General features: G+C 46.0%; 1 protein-coding gene across 2 annotated transcripts in view; it reads right to left on the reverse strand.

Annotated features, from left to right (window-relative positions):
• USP32 (ubiquitin specific peptidase 32) overlaps nt 1–18,217 on the reverse strand; it is a 1,504,025-nt gene that overhangs the window by 568,734 nt on the left and 917,074 nt on the right. The gene's annotated exons all lie outside the window — the stretch shown is intronic.

Genomic DNA, 18,217 nt, shown 5'->3' on the forward strand with positions numbered 1-18,217 from the left:
AACTTAAGTTAGACAGCTAGACAGGGGAGAGCGGGGGTTACTGGTCTTTCCGCCTTTAGCGTGAGGATGCGGTGTGCGTGCCGTATGTAGATTGTGAAGGCAATGTTTAGGGCTGTATTTTCAGGGCTCAAGGGTGTAATTATTGCCTGTCTACAGGTCCGAACAACCAGCCTTTTCCATTCTGCTTTGAGATTGCGTCTACGTTCGGGCATGAGGGCGGGACATAAGCAAACCACGTGCTCCAGTGTTTCGGCTGTCTTGCCGCAACCTCTGCATGTTAAATCTTCCGTGGTGCGCCGCCATGGGGGCAGATCTTTTAGGAATCGCCAGACCCCCATTCTGATGGCCAGAATACTGCATTTGAAATGCAGTGAATAAGTACAGGAGAGGTAGGTAGCGGGGGATAACCGCCCACAGGAGTTCATGACTGACAATGCATGACTGCGTTTGCAGAGGTGCGCTTTATCAATAATGAGAGAATTCATTCTGACGCTTTTTTTAATGCAGGTTTTAAATGTAGTCGTGCTTGGACTGAGGGCCCATAGGTCACCCGCCGACATTTCGCGGATAGAATCTGTGAAAAGACGGCCGTACGAGCCCCCTGGGTTTTTCTGGCTGATCTCTGACCCAACTGAGGCCTCTAGAGTGCCTATGTCTGCTTTTCTGAGTTTGTGGCACAAATTTAGGTATGTGCCGATGTTGGAGGCCTCATAATTTAATAAGCCCAGTTCTAACCTGATCTGGGCAGCGGAGGCAGATTGGGCAGACTTTTTTGTATATTTTTGTCACAAGCTGGTTTAAGATTATGTTTAATTTGCCCCTAAATATCTCTATGCCATACGCTAAGGTAGGCCCAATCTTTGCTCTCAGGATTTCCAGTAGGAATGATACTGTTGGACCAGACAGCTCTTTTGCCAGCTTAGATAAGGTAACCTGTAAGATCGTAGCTTTTACTGCGATTTCTTCGCGCTGTTTGGAGAAATTACCCCTTGAGTCAAAGTGGACCCCAAGGTATTTATATGTGCGTCCTGTTGTTAAGCTTTTATTATTATATGACCACCCACCACCACCGATGCGTTTCCTTCCGAATGCCACTACTTGGGTTTTCTTTAAATTTACCTCAAGTTGGTTCTTAATTGTATAGCTATATAGCTGATCCAAAAGCCTTTGAAGCCCGACCCGTGTAAGGCTGAAAAGGACCAGATCGTCGGCATAGAGAAGATTGCTTATTGCTAAGCCTCCGACCTTAGGGGGGTGACTATTTATTTTCGTCAAGTGTGACCGACAGGTCTGCTATGAACAGGTTAAAAAGAAGGGGGCCAGCACGCATCCCTGTTTGACACCTCTAGTTGTCATGATCTTCCGCGAGAGATGCGTGCCAGACCCCAAATTCACCTGGACCCATGTGTGTGAGTACAGTTGGATTATCGCCTCCAGAATTTTCTCAGGGATCCCCCATTTTTTTTGTTTTTCCCATAGTGCTGCCCTTAGGCAGCTTTAAAGTCAACAAAACAACAGTATACAGTCCTGGAAGATGAGAGCGTTTTGTCGATAATTATAGACAATGTGAACAAATTAGTCATAGTCCCAGAGTTGGCAGTAAAGCCGGTTTGGTTCATTGGAATCAGTTCGCGCAGCTCAGCCCATGCCCTCAGCTCCTTCAGTAGAAGTCCTGCATAATGCTTGGCCTCGATGTCAAGGAGGGCAATTAATCTGTAGTTGCTTGGGGTGGCACGGAAGCCTGATTTGTGGATTGGGTGAATTATTGCACCACACCAGGAGTCCGGAACAGTTGAAGTTCTTAGTGCAAAGTTGAAAAGGTTGGTTATGTGCCCCGACCAAAGAGCTATGTATGATTTAAACAGACTCTGGGGTAAGCCGTTTTGGGCCCGGGCCCCATCTGATCTTGCTTTTGACACAACCTTGGTAACCATTTCTTGAGTGATCTGGATATCTTTGTTGCTAGAGTCTACACCATTTGTGTTTGTGCACACGCTGTTATTTGGAGAGGCTTCTGCCTCTATGCGGGTGTGGCTTCCTGTTGCTCTCCGAGGTCCTGAAGTGATCGGTCAGAAAGGTGACCCAGTCTGATTCTTGTATATTTGCCGACCCATGGTTTGATGGCCCCGAATTAGAGCGATTGATTAAGGCCCAAAATGTTCTTGTATTGCGTTTTTTGCTTTCCCATAGTAATTTGGCCCAGAATTGATTTTGATGTGATCGTTTGTCTTTTTGTGCGGCCATTCTGAATGATTTTTGCGCGGATTTGTACACATGCCTGAGCTCGTTGTTTCCTGGGGATTTTGTAAGCGCCCGCAAGGCGTTATTCCTGGTTTTCTTCAATGCCCTTGAGTGAGTTGAAAGTGAAAACTGCCAGATGGAAGTGGCATTGTGCTGGTGCTGTTTAGCGGGAAAAAGTGTGACCAGTTGTGAGCAAAGCATTGTCCATGCAACGATCGGGGAGGCCATCTTGTCTATTCCGCCTTTAATGAGAGCAAGGCTTGCCTTCATGATGTTGGGGCTTAAATCTTCACTCCATCTTAAGCGCTTCAGGTTCTCAGTGTGGATTCCTGTGCAGGATATATGGTAACTCTGGCTTTATGTTAGGGGTGATAACCTGAGGGCGGTGATCGCTTTCCAGTCGCGTTTGGATGCTAAAACTGGCCAGATGATGGAGCAAGGCTGAATTGCAAATGGTGTAGTCCAGGTAGGATTGCTTATGCCCATTTGTCCAGGTCCATTTTGGGGGGTGTATTCCAATGATCTTCCGTTCATTACCAAGTATCCGGCGCTGTAAAATTGGAGCACGCAGAGTTCTCCCAAGGCACAGTGGGCTTGGTTTGGGGGTTTGGTTTGTGCTGGTACCAGTTGTATACATGGGGGAAGCCCATCATATTCTGCAGGGTTGCCCTGGAAGAGGTTGGTGTTCAAGTCCCCTTAAACAATGCAGTCCGAATCGGGGTGGTCCCCGGCAAGATCGCTCATGATTGTTGATAGACGTGCCAGATGACCCTTTTTTGTGCGGGTGGTTGGGTTGATGTAAACATTGAGAAATAGGAGCGAGCGTTGCTTGGACCATGAGTTGATTTTAACGCCAAGTAACCAATCTTCCTCAAAGTTTAGTGGCACAATCGGACCTTTTAGGTTGTTTGCAACATAAATTGACAGTCCCCCTTTTGGGTGGCCGTAGCAGCAGTCTCTGATTCCTGGTTACCATAGTTCAATAAAACCAGTGACTGCACAGATCTGAGTGGCCCACGTTTCTTGCAGGGCTATTAGTGCATGCCCGTATATGAAGGAGTGTGTCTCTAAGTTGGTTAGCTTCTGCTGGAGGCCGCTGATGTTCCATGAACACACTGTGAAGGTGGAGCCTGCCTGAGTGCTTATGGCAGTTGCAGGTCGGGATATTAGGTAGCTTGCTTTTACCAGTGCTTTTTTGTTTTGGCCGCTGGGAGAACTTCCTGTGGTCAGTCTGTTTTCCGCTGGACAGGGCAGCCGGGAGCCATCCCCATCCTTGTTCCATGAACACACTGTGAAGGTGGAGCCTGCCTGAGTGCTTATGGCAGTTGCAGGTCGGGATATTAGGTAGCTTGCTTTTACCAGTGCTTTTTTGTTTTGGCCGCTGGGAGAACTTCCTGTGGTCAGTCTGTTTTCCGCTGGACAGGGCAGCCGGGAGCCATCCCCATCCTTGAGTTTTGTCGGGGCCAAGTTCCCCAGTTGGCAAGATTAACTGTGGTTCTGTGGTTCCTAACGCATTTTTTTAGAATTGAATAGGGCCTGGCTTTGGGTCCGGCTGAGAGGCTTTCAGCTTTTGATCCGGTGCCTGGCTGATCTAGTAACACTGTAGGGTACCCTGGAGTGGAATAGAGGTAGATTCTGATACCCCAGTCCCGGAAGGTAACCTTATAGTCCAAAAACACTCCTGCCCAGGAGGGCGATCTGAGTGACACCAGGGTTGCCTCGGATGGTTGTGTGCCTCTTGGGGGAAGGAATTCGATCGAGTTTATGTCATCCGATGATAGTGCTGCAAAACCTGGGATGCCGTTCACTAGTTTTAATATATTTGACTTGTTGAGGGTGTCGTGCCTCCCCTTTGATTTATATTCGGGAACTAATAGAATAGAGGTGTGTTTCGATTCGCTTTTAATCCCCTTTGAGCCTGGGCTTTGATTTGAGTGGGTGGCTTTATCGGCTAAGAGGTCTATATCTAGTCCTTACTGGGATAGGGGGTGATGACGCGGCCCTAGCATCAATATCTCAAGGTTGAATTTTTCCGGGAAAACGGGAGGGGTTGAAGGGCTGGATGGGGTTGTGATGCCATGCCTGTTGGGCTCAGAGAGGTGGGTTCATTGAGAGGGGGCCTTGGTTTTTCTATGACAGGCTGTGGCTCTGATCCCGCTATTTGGGCGGATGCCACAGTTTGTGCAGATGTCATGTTTAAATCATAACCACAATTAGCAGGATTTTGACAAAAACCTGGGGGTGGGCCCCTTTTGGGTGAATGTGGCTAACGTTTTTGGGGGTGGTGGCGATGGGACATCTATGACTTCACTTTTGGATGCCGTTAGAAAGACAGGAAATAGTTTCGGGGGGACGGATGCTTGGTTTGCTTTTAGTTTATTTCTTTGTTTTCACTGATGTTTGCGCTCTCTCTTGGTGCTGGGTGGCATGGAGGCAGGCAGTAGTTCGGGTTTGGTGAGTCCGGGAGCAGCTGGGCTGACAAGCAGCCCTGCCGTGATAGGGCTGATGTGATGTATTTTCCCGTGTGGGGCCGACGCTACTGTCGGCGCTGGTGTCTTTGAGGGAAATCGCGATTGGGGGGGGTTTACTTGATTGTTACTCTGGGCTGTTTGGGGATCTTGTTCCCCACTTGCCTGGGTCGCAGTTGCAAAAGGTGTCGGGGGATGTCAAAATCTGAGCGCAGATTTGTGGGGGTTTGCGGTTCTTTATAGAGGGTTTTAGGTGGACCGGCATCCTTCAACAACTTAACCTCATTTATTACAGTGGATAGAAAAGCTGGTAGTGAAGAGAGTGAGTCGATAATGGGTGAACAGCAACAAACTGACTAATAGTTTTGAGGATGATTGTGCACCTATGATTAAGGAGTTCAATTTGTCCAGTTTATTGTCAATACCTGCTGTGAATACTGCTAGAGTGTTCAGAAGGTTGACCTGCGTGTCTAGTTTATCAGAGTTGTAATTTAAAGCTGTTGAAATGTTTGAAATAGTTGAGGCCAAATGTTCGATGTTGTGGGGGCTTCTTGATGCTGGGTCGCTTTCGGGGTAAGGTTAGGAGTGTTTTGCGGGTTTTTAAAAAGGAAGGATAGGTCCGCTAAGAGTTGATCATTCTAATCGGATTTTTTGGGTGATTTTGATGGGGCTATTATTGCTGTTGGTGGTGAGAGTAGGCATTGCTGATAACTGGTCAGAACCGGGATTCCCTTTGGAGAACTGAGGATGTGTGATAAGGAGGGGTTAACTTTAACTGTGTCATTGCTAGAGACCTGGTGATTTTGAGCGTGAATTTGTGGAAAGATTAATTTGACGATGAGGTACTGGGGTTACCTCCTTTGGTGCAGCGGTGTGTTGAGGTGACGGTAATGATAGGGTCGCTGACTGCAATGCTAGGGAGTGTGAGTCGTGAGTTGGAATCACTAAGGGAGGTTGGGTCCAACCTGTCTCTGGTTTGTTAGGGACTTGTGGATGATGGAACTGACTCAATGAGGGTTGGTCACTTGGTAGTCGATCTTCAGTCATCCTCCCGCAGCCCTCCCGGGCTGTTATCTGGTCATTAGCTGCAGACCCGAAGATGTTGACTTCCGGAGCAGAAGCAGACGTTTTGGTGGTAGTTGTAAACAGCATTTACGGTAATTGCGTACTTTGCTTTACCGATTGTCCTGTGGTGCGGGGACTGGTGGCCTCCATGGGTTGAAGAAGAGAGGTGGACTTTAACATGACCGGGGCTTTTTTAAAGTAGTCCAATAGGGACCGGGGTTTTAGTCCATTTGAAGCTAGTGACTGGGAAAGGAGCTTGCTGGTGTTACTAGGATGTTGCTTTCCGTATGCGGGCGAATTTGAAAGCCTTAGTGGATCCGGGGGGGCCCGAGGGCTCATGTGAATGGTCAGGGGGGTCTTCGTAATTTCCCGCCGGTTTTGACTTCTTCCTCTTTGTTGCGGTGGTAGTTTTTGTTACTCTCCCCGATCTCATTGCTTCTGTTGAATGGCCAGATTGCAGAGGGCCACAGGTGGAGGGTCCAATGCAGTGGGGCTGCACTTGGGAGTTTCTGCTGGCTCCTGACTCGATTGTGAGCACGTGAGGGACATAGGGATATAGGGATATAGGGACCCCTAGTAGCTCCCTGACGAATTTTCTGGTCTTAGCTTGTCAGACTCGTGTTGTGTCGGGGAGGTCGGATCTCCAAATATCGCGTATCATGCGCTGTCGCTATTGCTATTATTGTGGCATGCTTTATGGCGACCCCCTCCTCACTCCCCCCCCCCATCCCCTCTGCCTGTAGCCACCCGTCAGCTGAACCAACCACACCAGAGGCCGAGGGACTGTGCTTGGTACAGAGGCACGCCCCCCCCCCCAATGCGAAAGCTCAAACCACGTGGGGGGGGTGAAGGGGGGGGATGGTTGACCCCTCACGGCTCGATCGCCGATGGGTGGAAAGTGCCGACCAAGAGTCCGCAGGCCAAGGGAGACAATGGGGAGGGGGCAAGGAAAGCAAGGGGGATAATGCCAAAACTGGGGAGCTGGAGAGAGTCACCAAGAGCACCCTAGGCGACCGACACCGTGGGAGTTGGCTGCCGCGGGGGGGGGCAAACACGCTGAGCAGAGTTAGGCAGAGCTGGAGCTGGAGCCCTTTGCGCCAACCGGGGCTTGGGTATTACCCTCTACGGCCCTCTGCGGCGACGGTGACCCCCGAAGAACAGATTTAAGCGGTGTGGAGCTGCAGACCAAGTGAAGCACCATGCGAACCAGGGGGGAGCGCGGTCAAACAGAGCTCAGCCGGGGCTTGGCTCTGCCTACCCACGGTTGCCCGCGGCTGTGTTGCACCGCCGCTCACCACCCCTCGACTTACTTGGTTGCCTGGTTGCTTCTATCACCGCTTTGTTCCGCTCCGTCCTCGGGCCCCCAGTCGCCGAATCTGCGGCAATCCCAATTTCAAACCCGGAAAACGGGTATTGACGCAGGTCTGAGACACTGAGAGGAAGAAGACCTGCCATTATACGTTATAATTTTGTGCAGATATTAGCCAATAGCAATGGCTGCCTCCTGGAATTTAATGCCACATATCAAGATCAACCCATTTCCCTCAACCATATCCCATATTTTTTTTTACGGGCTGGAGAATCATCTACCTTTCCTCCAGGAAAAATACACAATTCATCAATAGGTGGATCACTGAGTACTTTCTACCCCGCTTACATGGGCACTAACCACAGCCCTGCCATCCGCCATCCAGGGTCGATTCAAACCCTTAGCCACAGAATTACTTTAGCAGAAACCCATCTGGGATTTTACTTAAAAATGGGAAAAGGTCCTTGCACTCCTGAGAAATTTGGAAAGGGATAAGTAAGCTCTTGTTCTGGAAGGTCCTCACTCCAGCTTGCTTCAACAGACCATCGCCTGAGAGGTCCCTTTTTGGACTGATTGGTAATGCTTCACCTGCTTCGAGGTGCATATCAAGGACTCCTGGGTGCTTCAAAATTAAGGACACAGGATTCACCTTACCGGTGGATGAGTGACATTATCTCAGTTAGAACTGACACTGATACATTTGTCACCGGTGGCTCCAATTTTAGTCAAAAAGTAAAAAAAGTAAAAGGGCAAGGCTCTTGCATATGCCAGCTGTATAAGTGAATAATTACAAGTGCTCCGAAGAACTATACCCAGGAACAAAAGGTCACGTATCAGGAAGGCTATAAAATAGTGGAAATCCAGAAAGGTACAGAAATTAAACAAGGGTCGCAATTCAAGAATGCAATATCTACAGTTCTGAAGTATTTAAAAAGATTGAAAGACCAAATGAGAAAACTGTGAAGGAAATAGAAAAGCATAATGGCATCCTTAATTCAATCTGCCACAAGAACTATCAAAGTTGATCCCAGTTTTGCTTGATAAGAAATTCATAGTAAATTGAAGGACACTACTATGCATTGCTAATCCAGCGTTTTGCTGAATGATGTTGTACTATAAATGCATTAATATAGGATCACATTCACAAAAGGGTGGCAAAATGCACTCTTTCATCCAAACACTCAGTCACGCTAGACCGTGAGGAAGAGTGGTTAGTTGCAAGAGTATTAAACTGAAGCTTGGCTTCACTTCACATTCAATGTTATAGTTGTTTAAGGGGTCTCTATAAGATTCAACATGAGGTGATAGCAGAGAAGCCCACAGCATACACTTGGTACAGGCAGTCGAGGTAGATGCTCAATATAATTCTGCTCGAGTAACAAGACAGCATGCATTGCACACAGCCAGCCACAGGAGACAACCTCAATATTGATGTTCACCCACTGGCCTGAAAAGGAGGAGACTCAGCTATAGTAAACGCTCCTTAGACAATGTTAGGGTGACAGAGGAGTGCCCCACAGGCAACCAGAGTAAATGTTTGACAGTGTTCACCCATGAGAAAGTGGAGAGGAATGCAGTGGCATGTATTAGTAACCAACTGAGGATTAGCCCCATGGCATGGACTAGATACAGGCAGCCACTAAAAATGATCTAAAGAGACAATTTTAGAAGTGACTGAGTGTAATCTACAAGCACACACGAGAAATTAAACTATATTAAATCCCTCTAGAGTCCACCCTGTATTGGCTCACAATGGGACAAACAATTGGGAGAAGTTTCATATTGAAGTAATCTACCCCTGGCGCAGCACCCGAACTTATCAGCGACACTGGAAAAAAACTGTATGACACTCCTAGCACATGTGGGTATAACTAACAATGGGAGAATTTTACCCTAAAGGCACCTTTATAACTCCAGATGACCCAACATATATAAGTAACCAAACAATACTATTTATATTTGCTTATCATAGGTTGCAAGCAGCTTTGAGGGTCCACTATCCCACCTATCCAGCTGAACCCCCCATATTGGAATCACTACAAACATTAATCGCAACTCCAAGTTACACTAATATAGTAGCACAACTCTACAAAAAGATACAGATGGAAATTGGTATGAAGATAAATAAAGCCCGAGAAAAATGGAATGTACTACTGGAGACCCCATTGAATGATGATGATTGGAAATCGTGCTATGCACTCACTGCACTATTTACACCCAATGGGAATCTCCATATTATCCATTATAAATATCTACACCAAGCCTATTATACTCCACTTAAACTTTATAAATATGGGTTACGTGCCAATGCACACTGCAAAAGATGCGGAATAGATCAGGATGACTTTGCACACTTAGCTTGGATCTGTGTTAAAATCAGACAATATTGGGGGAAAGTGATCGGTTTATTAGAAGAAATATTGATGTGCAAATTAAAATGTACACCGCAATTGTGTTTCTTGGGCCACCAAATACCTCTGAAATCTATTATGAAAAAAATAACTGCAATAATGCTACTATTGGCTAAACGAAGAGTAGCAATGCACTGGGACAGTAAAAAAACACCTACTGCAGAGCGATGGATAAAAGATGCTGTCTATTGCAGAGATAACTTTTTTCTATATGCTGAGGAACTACCTACGGCTGCCAAACCATCTAACTTTCGGGAACCTCTAACTATCTATCTGCGACAAAATCCTGATTTATTTAAAAAGTCTCCTTAATGAATGAAAATGTACTGGCACTGTTACACTATTATGATGTACAGAAGATCTATTGGTTTACACTGGACATCATATTGAATGTTAAGAATGATGGTAATTTACCTGATATGTGTATTATATAATGTTATGAATGCACTGTACCATCTTAGAAGATAATAAAAAATAAATTACAAAAAAAGTTTCATGTTGAAGTAATGGTCTTAATGACACTAACACTGTTTCATCAAGATCTGACAATTCCAGACTTATTTTCAGACTTCACTTGCTAGGATCCGCCCAGGATAGAATGTAGAATGTAGAAGTAGCCCACTGCACACAATGGTTAAAGGCAGCAAGAAAAAAATGCCATAAGGTGTCCACCCATAAGCAACAGAGCAGTGCCAAGCTCTGCACTGTTACAGACAGAATAAATGGCCATAGAGTCAACCCATGAGCAATATAGGCACAGCATATGGTGTACCTTCATTACAAGCAGTCAAGGTCAATATCCTCTGCACTCACCCAGGAGTGACAGAGAAGCAGCCAATAGGGTACACCTGTTACTGGCTAGAAGACTAAAATGCTCTAAATGGTCCAACCAGGAGCAACAGAGTAGTAGCACACAACATGTGTTGGTTACAGGCAACCAGAATAAATCCCATAAATGGTACAGCCAGGTATGACAAAGTTGCAGCACATGGCGTGCACTGGTTACAGGCAGTGACATCAATGTGCCCCAAAACCATATGCTCTAAAGGGCACATATCACAGGAATACTCGAAATGGACAAATGCAGACACTTACAAGGATGTCAATGAGAAGTCTGCAACTCTTGTTTGCCACCATGAGAAAAAAATAAACAATTCATTTAAAATAAAACAGCATCAATCCAATTTGCAAGACTAAGGTTAGTGCAGCCCCCGCACATACCAACTCAACAGAACAACTTAGAGATCTAAAAGCCTGATGCCAGAGATTAACCTTAGAACCAAAGTCTCCTTTCAGTAAAGGTTAATTTAGGACAGACTAGTCCCTTACTCTTTGTAGTACAGTGTATATAGAAATTAGGTATCAAAGAAGAAGACAAGAAATTCGATTGTAAGGTTCTTTATGGCTGCTTTGAACACTCACCTCGAATTTTGCCCAACTGAGAACTTTACTCAACTTCAGAACTTACCTGAGGTAGGTGGACAAGTTTTATACCTTCTGTAACACCTTATCTGGTCGAGACATGATCAAGCCGCAGATTACTTACCTTCGAATTTCCCAGGCGTCAGACTGGATCCAGAAGATTTTGCTTCAAGCAATAACCTTGGGCGCAGGAAAGAGGCCCTAGGTCTGCTCCCCGTGACGTCATTGGCGTCGTCTCTGCTGTGGCGATGTCTGCGTCACTTACAAAGGCGCCACCTCAGTGTGCTGATGTCAGCTACTTTCCACGCCAAAAGCGCGGAGCAATTGGCATTGGTGGGTTCTGAACAACTAGGGCCCTGAGAGGGAACAGACCTGACCCGAAAAATGTGTCCGCAGAGTGGGAAGGATTAGTGCGTCGGTAAGGAATCTGCTGCTTGATCTCGTCTCTACCAGATAAGGCATTACCGAAGGTAAGTAACTTTTCCATCTGATAGAGACATCTAGCCTGCAGATTCCTTACCTTTGAATAGATACCCAAGCAATACCATTCTCGGAGGAGGGACTATGGACACGTTTTGACCAGGAATCCCTGCAGGACAGAGGGGCCAAAAAGGCTGTCCCTGCGGACTTGGCTGTACATGTAGCAGTGCTTGGTGAACGTGTGCAGTGATGCTCACAATGCTGCCTGAGAAATGTCGAGGACTGGCACTCCACAATGCAATGCCGTGGTAGCAGCCCTAACTCTGGTAGTATGACCCCTTGAGCCTTCAGGAGGCTGCTTTTTTGCAAGAACGTAGCAAATTTTAATGCAAAAGGATGACCCATCGAGAGACCATCCTTTTCTGCACCACACGACTCTTCTTCACTCCCATGTACCCCACGAAGATTTGGTCATCTACCCACCACTCTATTGTGCAGTCAAGGTAGAACTATAATGCTCTTTTTAGGTCCAGACGGTGGAGTTGATCCTCTTCATTAGACGGGTGCGGATGAGTGTACAAATTGGGAAAGGTGACAGATTGCCCCATGTGGAATGGTGTTAACACTTTTGGGAAGAAAGAGGCCCTAGAGCGAAGCACCAACTTATAAGGGAAGATGGTCAGGTATGGAAACTTAGATAACAGTATGCAATTCGCTCACCCTCTGGCAGACGTTATTGCCACTAAAAAGACTGTTTTGATGGTAAGCAGCCGGAGGGGGCAGTTGTGAAGAGGTTCGAATGGAGCACACATAAGGAAGGTGAGAACAAAAATAAGGTCCCACTGAAGCATGATGAATAAGGCAGGTGTAAACATGTACAAGCCCCGTAAGAAATCTGTTTAAAATATGGCATTTAAATAAAGATTGTTGGTCTGGCAGCCTCTAGAATGCAGACAGGGCCAAAGATACCCTTTTGAGAGTGCCCAGAGAAGCGCCCTACATGGCAAGGGGCAAAATAAAGAGAAGGACTTGAGAGAGGGAAGCAAAAGGAGGGTCAATCGATCTTTCTGTACAATATTTTACAGATATGTGCCACTGGACAGCATACACGGTACGGGCTTGGTACAGTGATGCCTGGCTGCCAAAATAACATTACAGAGTTCGGAGGAAGGTTGAATGCTGTCAACTGCCGCTACTCAATTTCCCCCAAAAAAGGCGTAGAGTTGACAGGTTTGGGTGGATGACCCACCCTGTGCTGCTGTGAAAGAAGAACCTCCTGATCAGAGCTCAGTTGGAGAAGCTCAAGATACCAGACTCTCCGTGCCCAGTTTGGGGCCACAAGAATGACTTGGGCCCAGTCGCACCTGATCTTGAACACTATGAACAGGAGTGGTATTGGCGGCAAAGCGAACAGGAGGCCTGGGCTCCATTTGAGACTAAAGTCACAAAGGATATAAAAAACTACCAGAAAGAAACATATCCATATTTATTGGAAGATAATTTTACTAACCCACAAAACACACACAGAAAACAAACTGGCACCTGGGGCCGTTTTAAGAACCAACAACCAGTGACATTCTCTGATTCATCTGCAGAATCTGATTCATCAGACACAAGTGCAGGGCTAAGCACCTCAAACAACACTATTTTTTTTCGGGAGAGGCCAACCCTTTCAAACAGACACAGGGAGGGGGAAACCACGATACAACTTCCCACCAGGGAAATGCCAGACGCGGTGGAAGTTTTATCAATGGGGTTACCAGTACTAACCAACCAAGGATCAGGGGACCCTGATTCTACCCCCACTTCTGAACTGATCCCCATTTTCAATCTCCCAGCCCATAAACTAGCCTCTACGGAAATGTCATTACTCATCACTGAGAAACCCAATTGGTTTGATATAACCACAGAAATCTTCCAATTCTTTAGAAAGGTAAGACTGAAGTCCTTCTTCCTTAACAAGGAGTCCCCACCTAACAACGATACAACGGGCCTATGCCCCAAATCTATCTTCAGACCACTCACTGCCACCTGAAGTTCTGGCCTTCGAAAACCAGGTCCTTAAAGACCTGCAGAAGCTGAGAGACCAACATGACTTTATCCCCTACAACATCAGCAGACTTGAAAGTATGGACAATATTGTCATCAAGCCCTGTGATAAAGAAAGTACAAAAGGGGGTGGTGATGGACGGAGCATTTGAATCAATCAAACACTCGCACCCAGTCAAAAGATCTGGGTTTAATCCATCACCGTTCTTTAGCCCACTCTGCCACCCAGTTCAGACATGGCTAAATGCAAATCAGTCTGACCCTGTGCCTCATGGGAAACAGTCCAGCCCGAACTGCCAAGCAATGTCTTCCCTGGACCGGAAACAAGCTTCCGAAGACCGGTTTCTGGCATTCCAGCTGTCTTCAGCCTGGCTTGCTTGAATCCAGTGGCAAAGTGAGCAAGGGACTCACGTCTGAGCATACCCTGCCACACTTATGGCGGCCAAAAGCAGGACAAAAGGGGGTGGTGATGGACGGAGCATCTGAATCAATCAAACACTGTGATAAAGGGGGCGGGATTGTCATACAAGATAAAGTAGCATACGACAATGAGATTATGCGACAAATCAACAACCCCACCCATTATGAACTATTAAGACAGAACCCTCTCAGAGAGATAAAAAATCTGAACCTGACCACTACTAAAGAAGCTGAAGTACTGGGCAACATCAGCCACAAAGAATTCCTCTTCCTCAATAATAAGAACCCGAGAACACCGGTGATATACACACTTCCCAAGGTCCACAAAAATCAAACCAACCATCCAGGTAGGCCCATTCTTTCTGGCTGTGATTCAATTCTAGAACCATTGGGTCGATATATCGATTTTTTCATTCATGATCTAGTTTCTGACACAGTGGCCTATGTTAAAGACACTACCCACTTCATCAACCTGGTTGAGTGTGAACAATTCGACCCCATGGAAGAAATACTTGTCATAATAGACATCGAATCACTTTACACTAACATCCCACAAGATAGAGGTACCGCAGTTATTGCTACCCATCTTAATGACAGGCCCAGACCTCACAAAGTGCCCATGGAATTCATCATCTCACTGTTGGACATAGCACTAGGCCAAAACTACTTAATGTTCCATGACAAGTTCTATAAACAACGGAAAGACACTTCAATGGGGGCAGTTTTCACCCCCAATTTTGCCATACTCTTTGTAGATAACAGAGTAGACACTGATCCTCAACCAAGTCAACCCCACTGCAGTAAAATCAGGAGCTGGCATCAATACATCGATACATCGATGATGTTTTTTGATCTGGCAGGGTACCTCTAGCGAACTTGATCCTCAACCAAGTCAACCCCACTGCAGTAAAATCAGGAGCTGGCATCAATACATCGATGATGTTTTTTGATCTGGCAGGGTAACTCTAGCGAACTTGACACCTTTGGCACATGGTTAAACACTTGCCAACCGGACCTTAAATTCACCTATGACTCTAGCAACAAGCAGATTAACTATTTGGACGTCTCAGTCAAACCCAATGAGGGAGGGTTGTACACAACCTTGTATAAAAAGCCTACGGAACGTAATACTCTTCTGCACTACAAGAGTGCACACCCCCGTGCCCTTAGAGATGGTCTCCCATTTGGACAATTTCTTAGGATACGGAGAAATTGCCAAATGAAGCAAGACTACCTGAAGGAGGCAGACCTACTCTTTGACAAACTTATTAAGAGATGTTACCCCAGACGATTGGTAAAAAGATCAATGAAGCGGGCTTGGTATTCTCACAGGTAATTCCTACTAGAAGCCAGGCCCAAAAAGACTATGTAACGCGTTCCATGCGTCACCACATTTTGCCCTGCCAACAACAAGATAACTAGAATAATAAAGAGACACTGGCCCTGATTACGTTCCTCAACATCTCCAACGAGGCCCTACTGTTCTCTTTCAAACGTGGGCGTAACATTAGGGATCACTTAGTGCGAGCACACACACCTTCCAAAAATGAAAACACAATCCATGCATGTCTTGGTCTACCCTCTGTATCAGGTCACTTTAAATGTGGAAATTTTTCGCATGCCCTCTCACCAACACGAAAACGTTTGAATATGGCATGAATGTTCACAAACTAAAGTTTTTCTCCAACTGCAACTCCACTAATGTGATCTATTATATAAAATGCCCATGCAACCTCATTTATGTGGACCAAACCACTCAAAAAGTGAAAGCAAGAATCAGCCAGCACAAAAGCAGAATACGCTGTCAGGTTACCAACGCACCTATGGTGGAACATTTCATTGAAAAGGGCCACTCTGAACAAGATCTGCGCTGGCAAGTGATTGACATTATACGCCCTATACGAGAGGAGGGGACCCTCAAATTATCCTTAACAGATTGGAATGCAGGTGGATGTTCTTCTGCCGATCCATTGAGAAAGGACTTAACACTCATGAAGAATGGAACATAATACTGTGAACACTGTAATGGTTGAACTATAATCCAATATGACCTGCTACTCACACTATTTATCTTTAACCCAAGCAGTGATTAACTGCGTAATGACTCGTTTCACTTATGCTTTTGTCTAAATTGTAATTTTCTATCGTGATTGGTTTTAATTGTTTTTTGTGTGTTTCCTTATCCGATGCATAATCCTGGATCATTAGGTGTCCTCTCTAATCCTAGGCGCCCATCACAACATGGCGTCTATGTAAGCCTCTGACGTACGCTACGCGCGCCCGTCCTTACACTCATGCGCCACTCATACATGCGTCACTCCTTAAGCTCTCCTTCTCCCTAAGCGGAAGGAGATACTGATTCACTCATCTGAGGGTACCGGATCACTACGGTCCACTCCGCTGACTTGAGCAAAAAATTCTAAGTAAGTAGTTACTGCCACAAGAGCGCCTTTCTCTTACCCGTGGCCTCGCCCCATGTAGCCACTTATTTCCAACGTTTGCACCCTTAGACTAACGACTCTAGACACCCTGATGAGTGGCTCCAACCCAAAGTAACACAGGCTTCCGACCTCGCTCTTCGCCCCATGTGGGCCTTCTAAGTAAGTGTCCTTAGGGCATTCATGCTTCACCACACATCTGGTAAATAAATTACCCTCAAACTAGAGCTCCTACAACCCTCCCTTTTTCCCTTAGAAGGCAGTTATCTGATGTCTGCACCGAATTCCTTGAAATCTATGGAGCCACGTGCAATCTCAAATAGTAAGTCCCCCTTACTTTCTGCACTAACCAGAGGTACTATTACTCGGTGCAATGCTGCAACTAATAGCTCACCCCTATTTTTAGAAACCGGCGTGTGATCCTTCACAACGCTTCCGGCCGCAAGCTCCTTCCCGGGCACGCTGAACCATACTTTTTAGTAAGCTGGCTTTACCCTTGGCGCACCGCTTTTCCTGTTAATTGCACACAAATTTTTATCACTTCTGTAACGTCTGCATGATTAGAACTCATCACCGTTCACTGCCACTTTCCTACCACACGCTTCAGGTTCAAATTGTTCTTTCTAATAGCCTCACCTTGGTGAACAAATAGCGCTATGCTCTAAGCAGGCATTACTCCTGGTAAATAGCCTCTCAATAGAGAACAGTTTTCCTGTAATTGTGATGGAGAACTTTTTAAGGCTATCAAGCCTTGTGCGTAGGACTCATCACCGCCTGTAATTTGTTGGCATACTCATCACGCGCATCCTTCTTTTTAATTAGAAATTGACAGTGTACTTGACTTAATGTATGTACAGCCTCATGGGCCAAGGTTCTAAAAATATTTTCTCCTCCTGTCGATTCTAATTGCTCACATGTTCACGTTCTGATGATGATCTCAATAGTTTGAGATCAAAACGCCGTCGACCTCCTAAAAAAACTCCATTATCACTTTTATTTCTTTGCGGAGTTTTGATAATTACTGTTGTTGATCAATGTGATGTAAATTTTAAAATGTCACCTACACACCTTCACTTCACGCACTCCCATGTCCTATGTGAGCACTAGAAATACTACTTAAGTACATGATATTCCATTTATGCAGATAATAAATGTGTTGTCATTTCAAACAAAACCTTTTGTCCATATATATCAATAATCTATTCCTCCCAGGACTGGTGATTCAATCTATTCTTAAACTATTTGTAGCCCAGGCTACCAGAGGACCCTTCGACCTCCTAGGCCATTGTTTATTTTAACCTACCATTTGAGACTAATAGCATTGCCGAGTGAGTACTGCCTTAGAAACTCCAGTGCGCAAAACTGATGACATTGCACGTTCTCAGCAGAGACAAACATATCTAGCCAAGACGCTCCCCACTGCTGAAAGAGACCTTGCACAACCTCTGGATAGAGATCCCATTTGTGATCCGCTAGGAACCGATGGCTGAGTTTGTCCACCCTAGTGTTCAGAGAACCTGCCTGGTGTTGAACCACCAGGGAAAGGCCCTGCTGTTCCAATCACATCTAGAAACGTAGGGCATCTTGACAAAGCACAAACCAACCCTGCCCTATTTATTGCTGTTCCACATGGTGGTAGTGTTGTCCGTGAACACTCGAGTGAACTTTCCTTGACTTAAGAAAGTAAGACTTTCAATGTCAAGCGACTCGCTTGGAACTCCAGCAAGTTGTTGTGGAGTGCGTATTCTGCCGGAGGCCAGAGTTCTCGGATCTCATCCTCTGCCAGATGGCCCAATTTCAGAAGTGACACGTCTGCCACTTCTGTATGGTCTGGTTAGGGGAGGGAGAGGGGTCTGTCTCTGACCCAATCACGGTCTGTTAGCCACTACTGTAGGTCCTGTGCAGTTCTCTCCAAGATCTGGACCGTGTAAGAGAAATTCCTCTGATGCTGCACCCACTAGAATTCAAGTCCCA

Source organism: Lissotriton vulgaris, chromosome 2_1 (assembly GCF_964263255.1).
Source record: "Lissotriton vulgaris chromosome 2_1, aLisVul1.2, whole genome shotgun sequence".
Lineage (NCBI taxonomy): Eukaryota > Metazoa > Chordata > Amphibia > Caudata > Salamandridae > Lissotriton > Lissotriton vulgaris.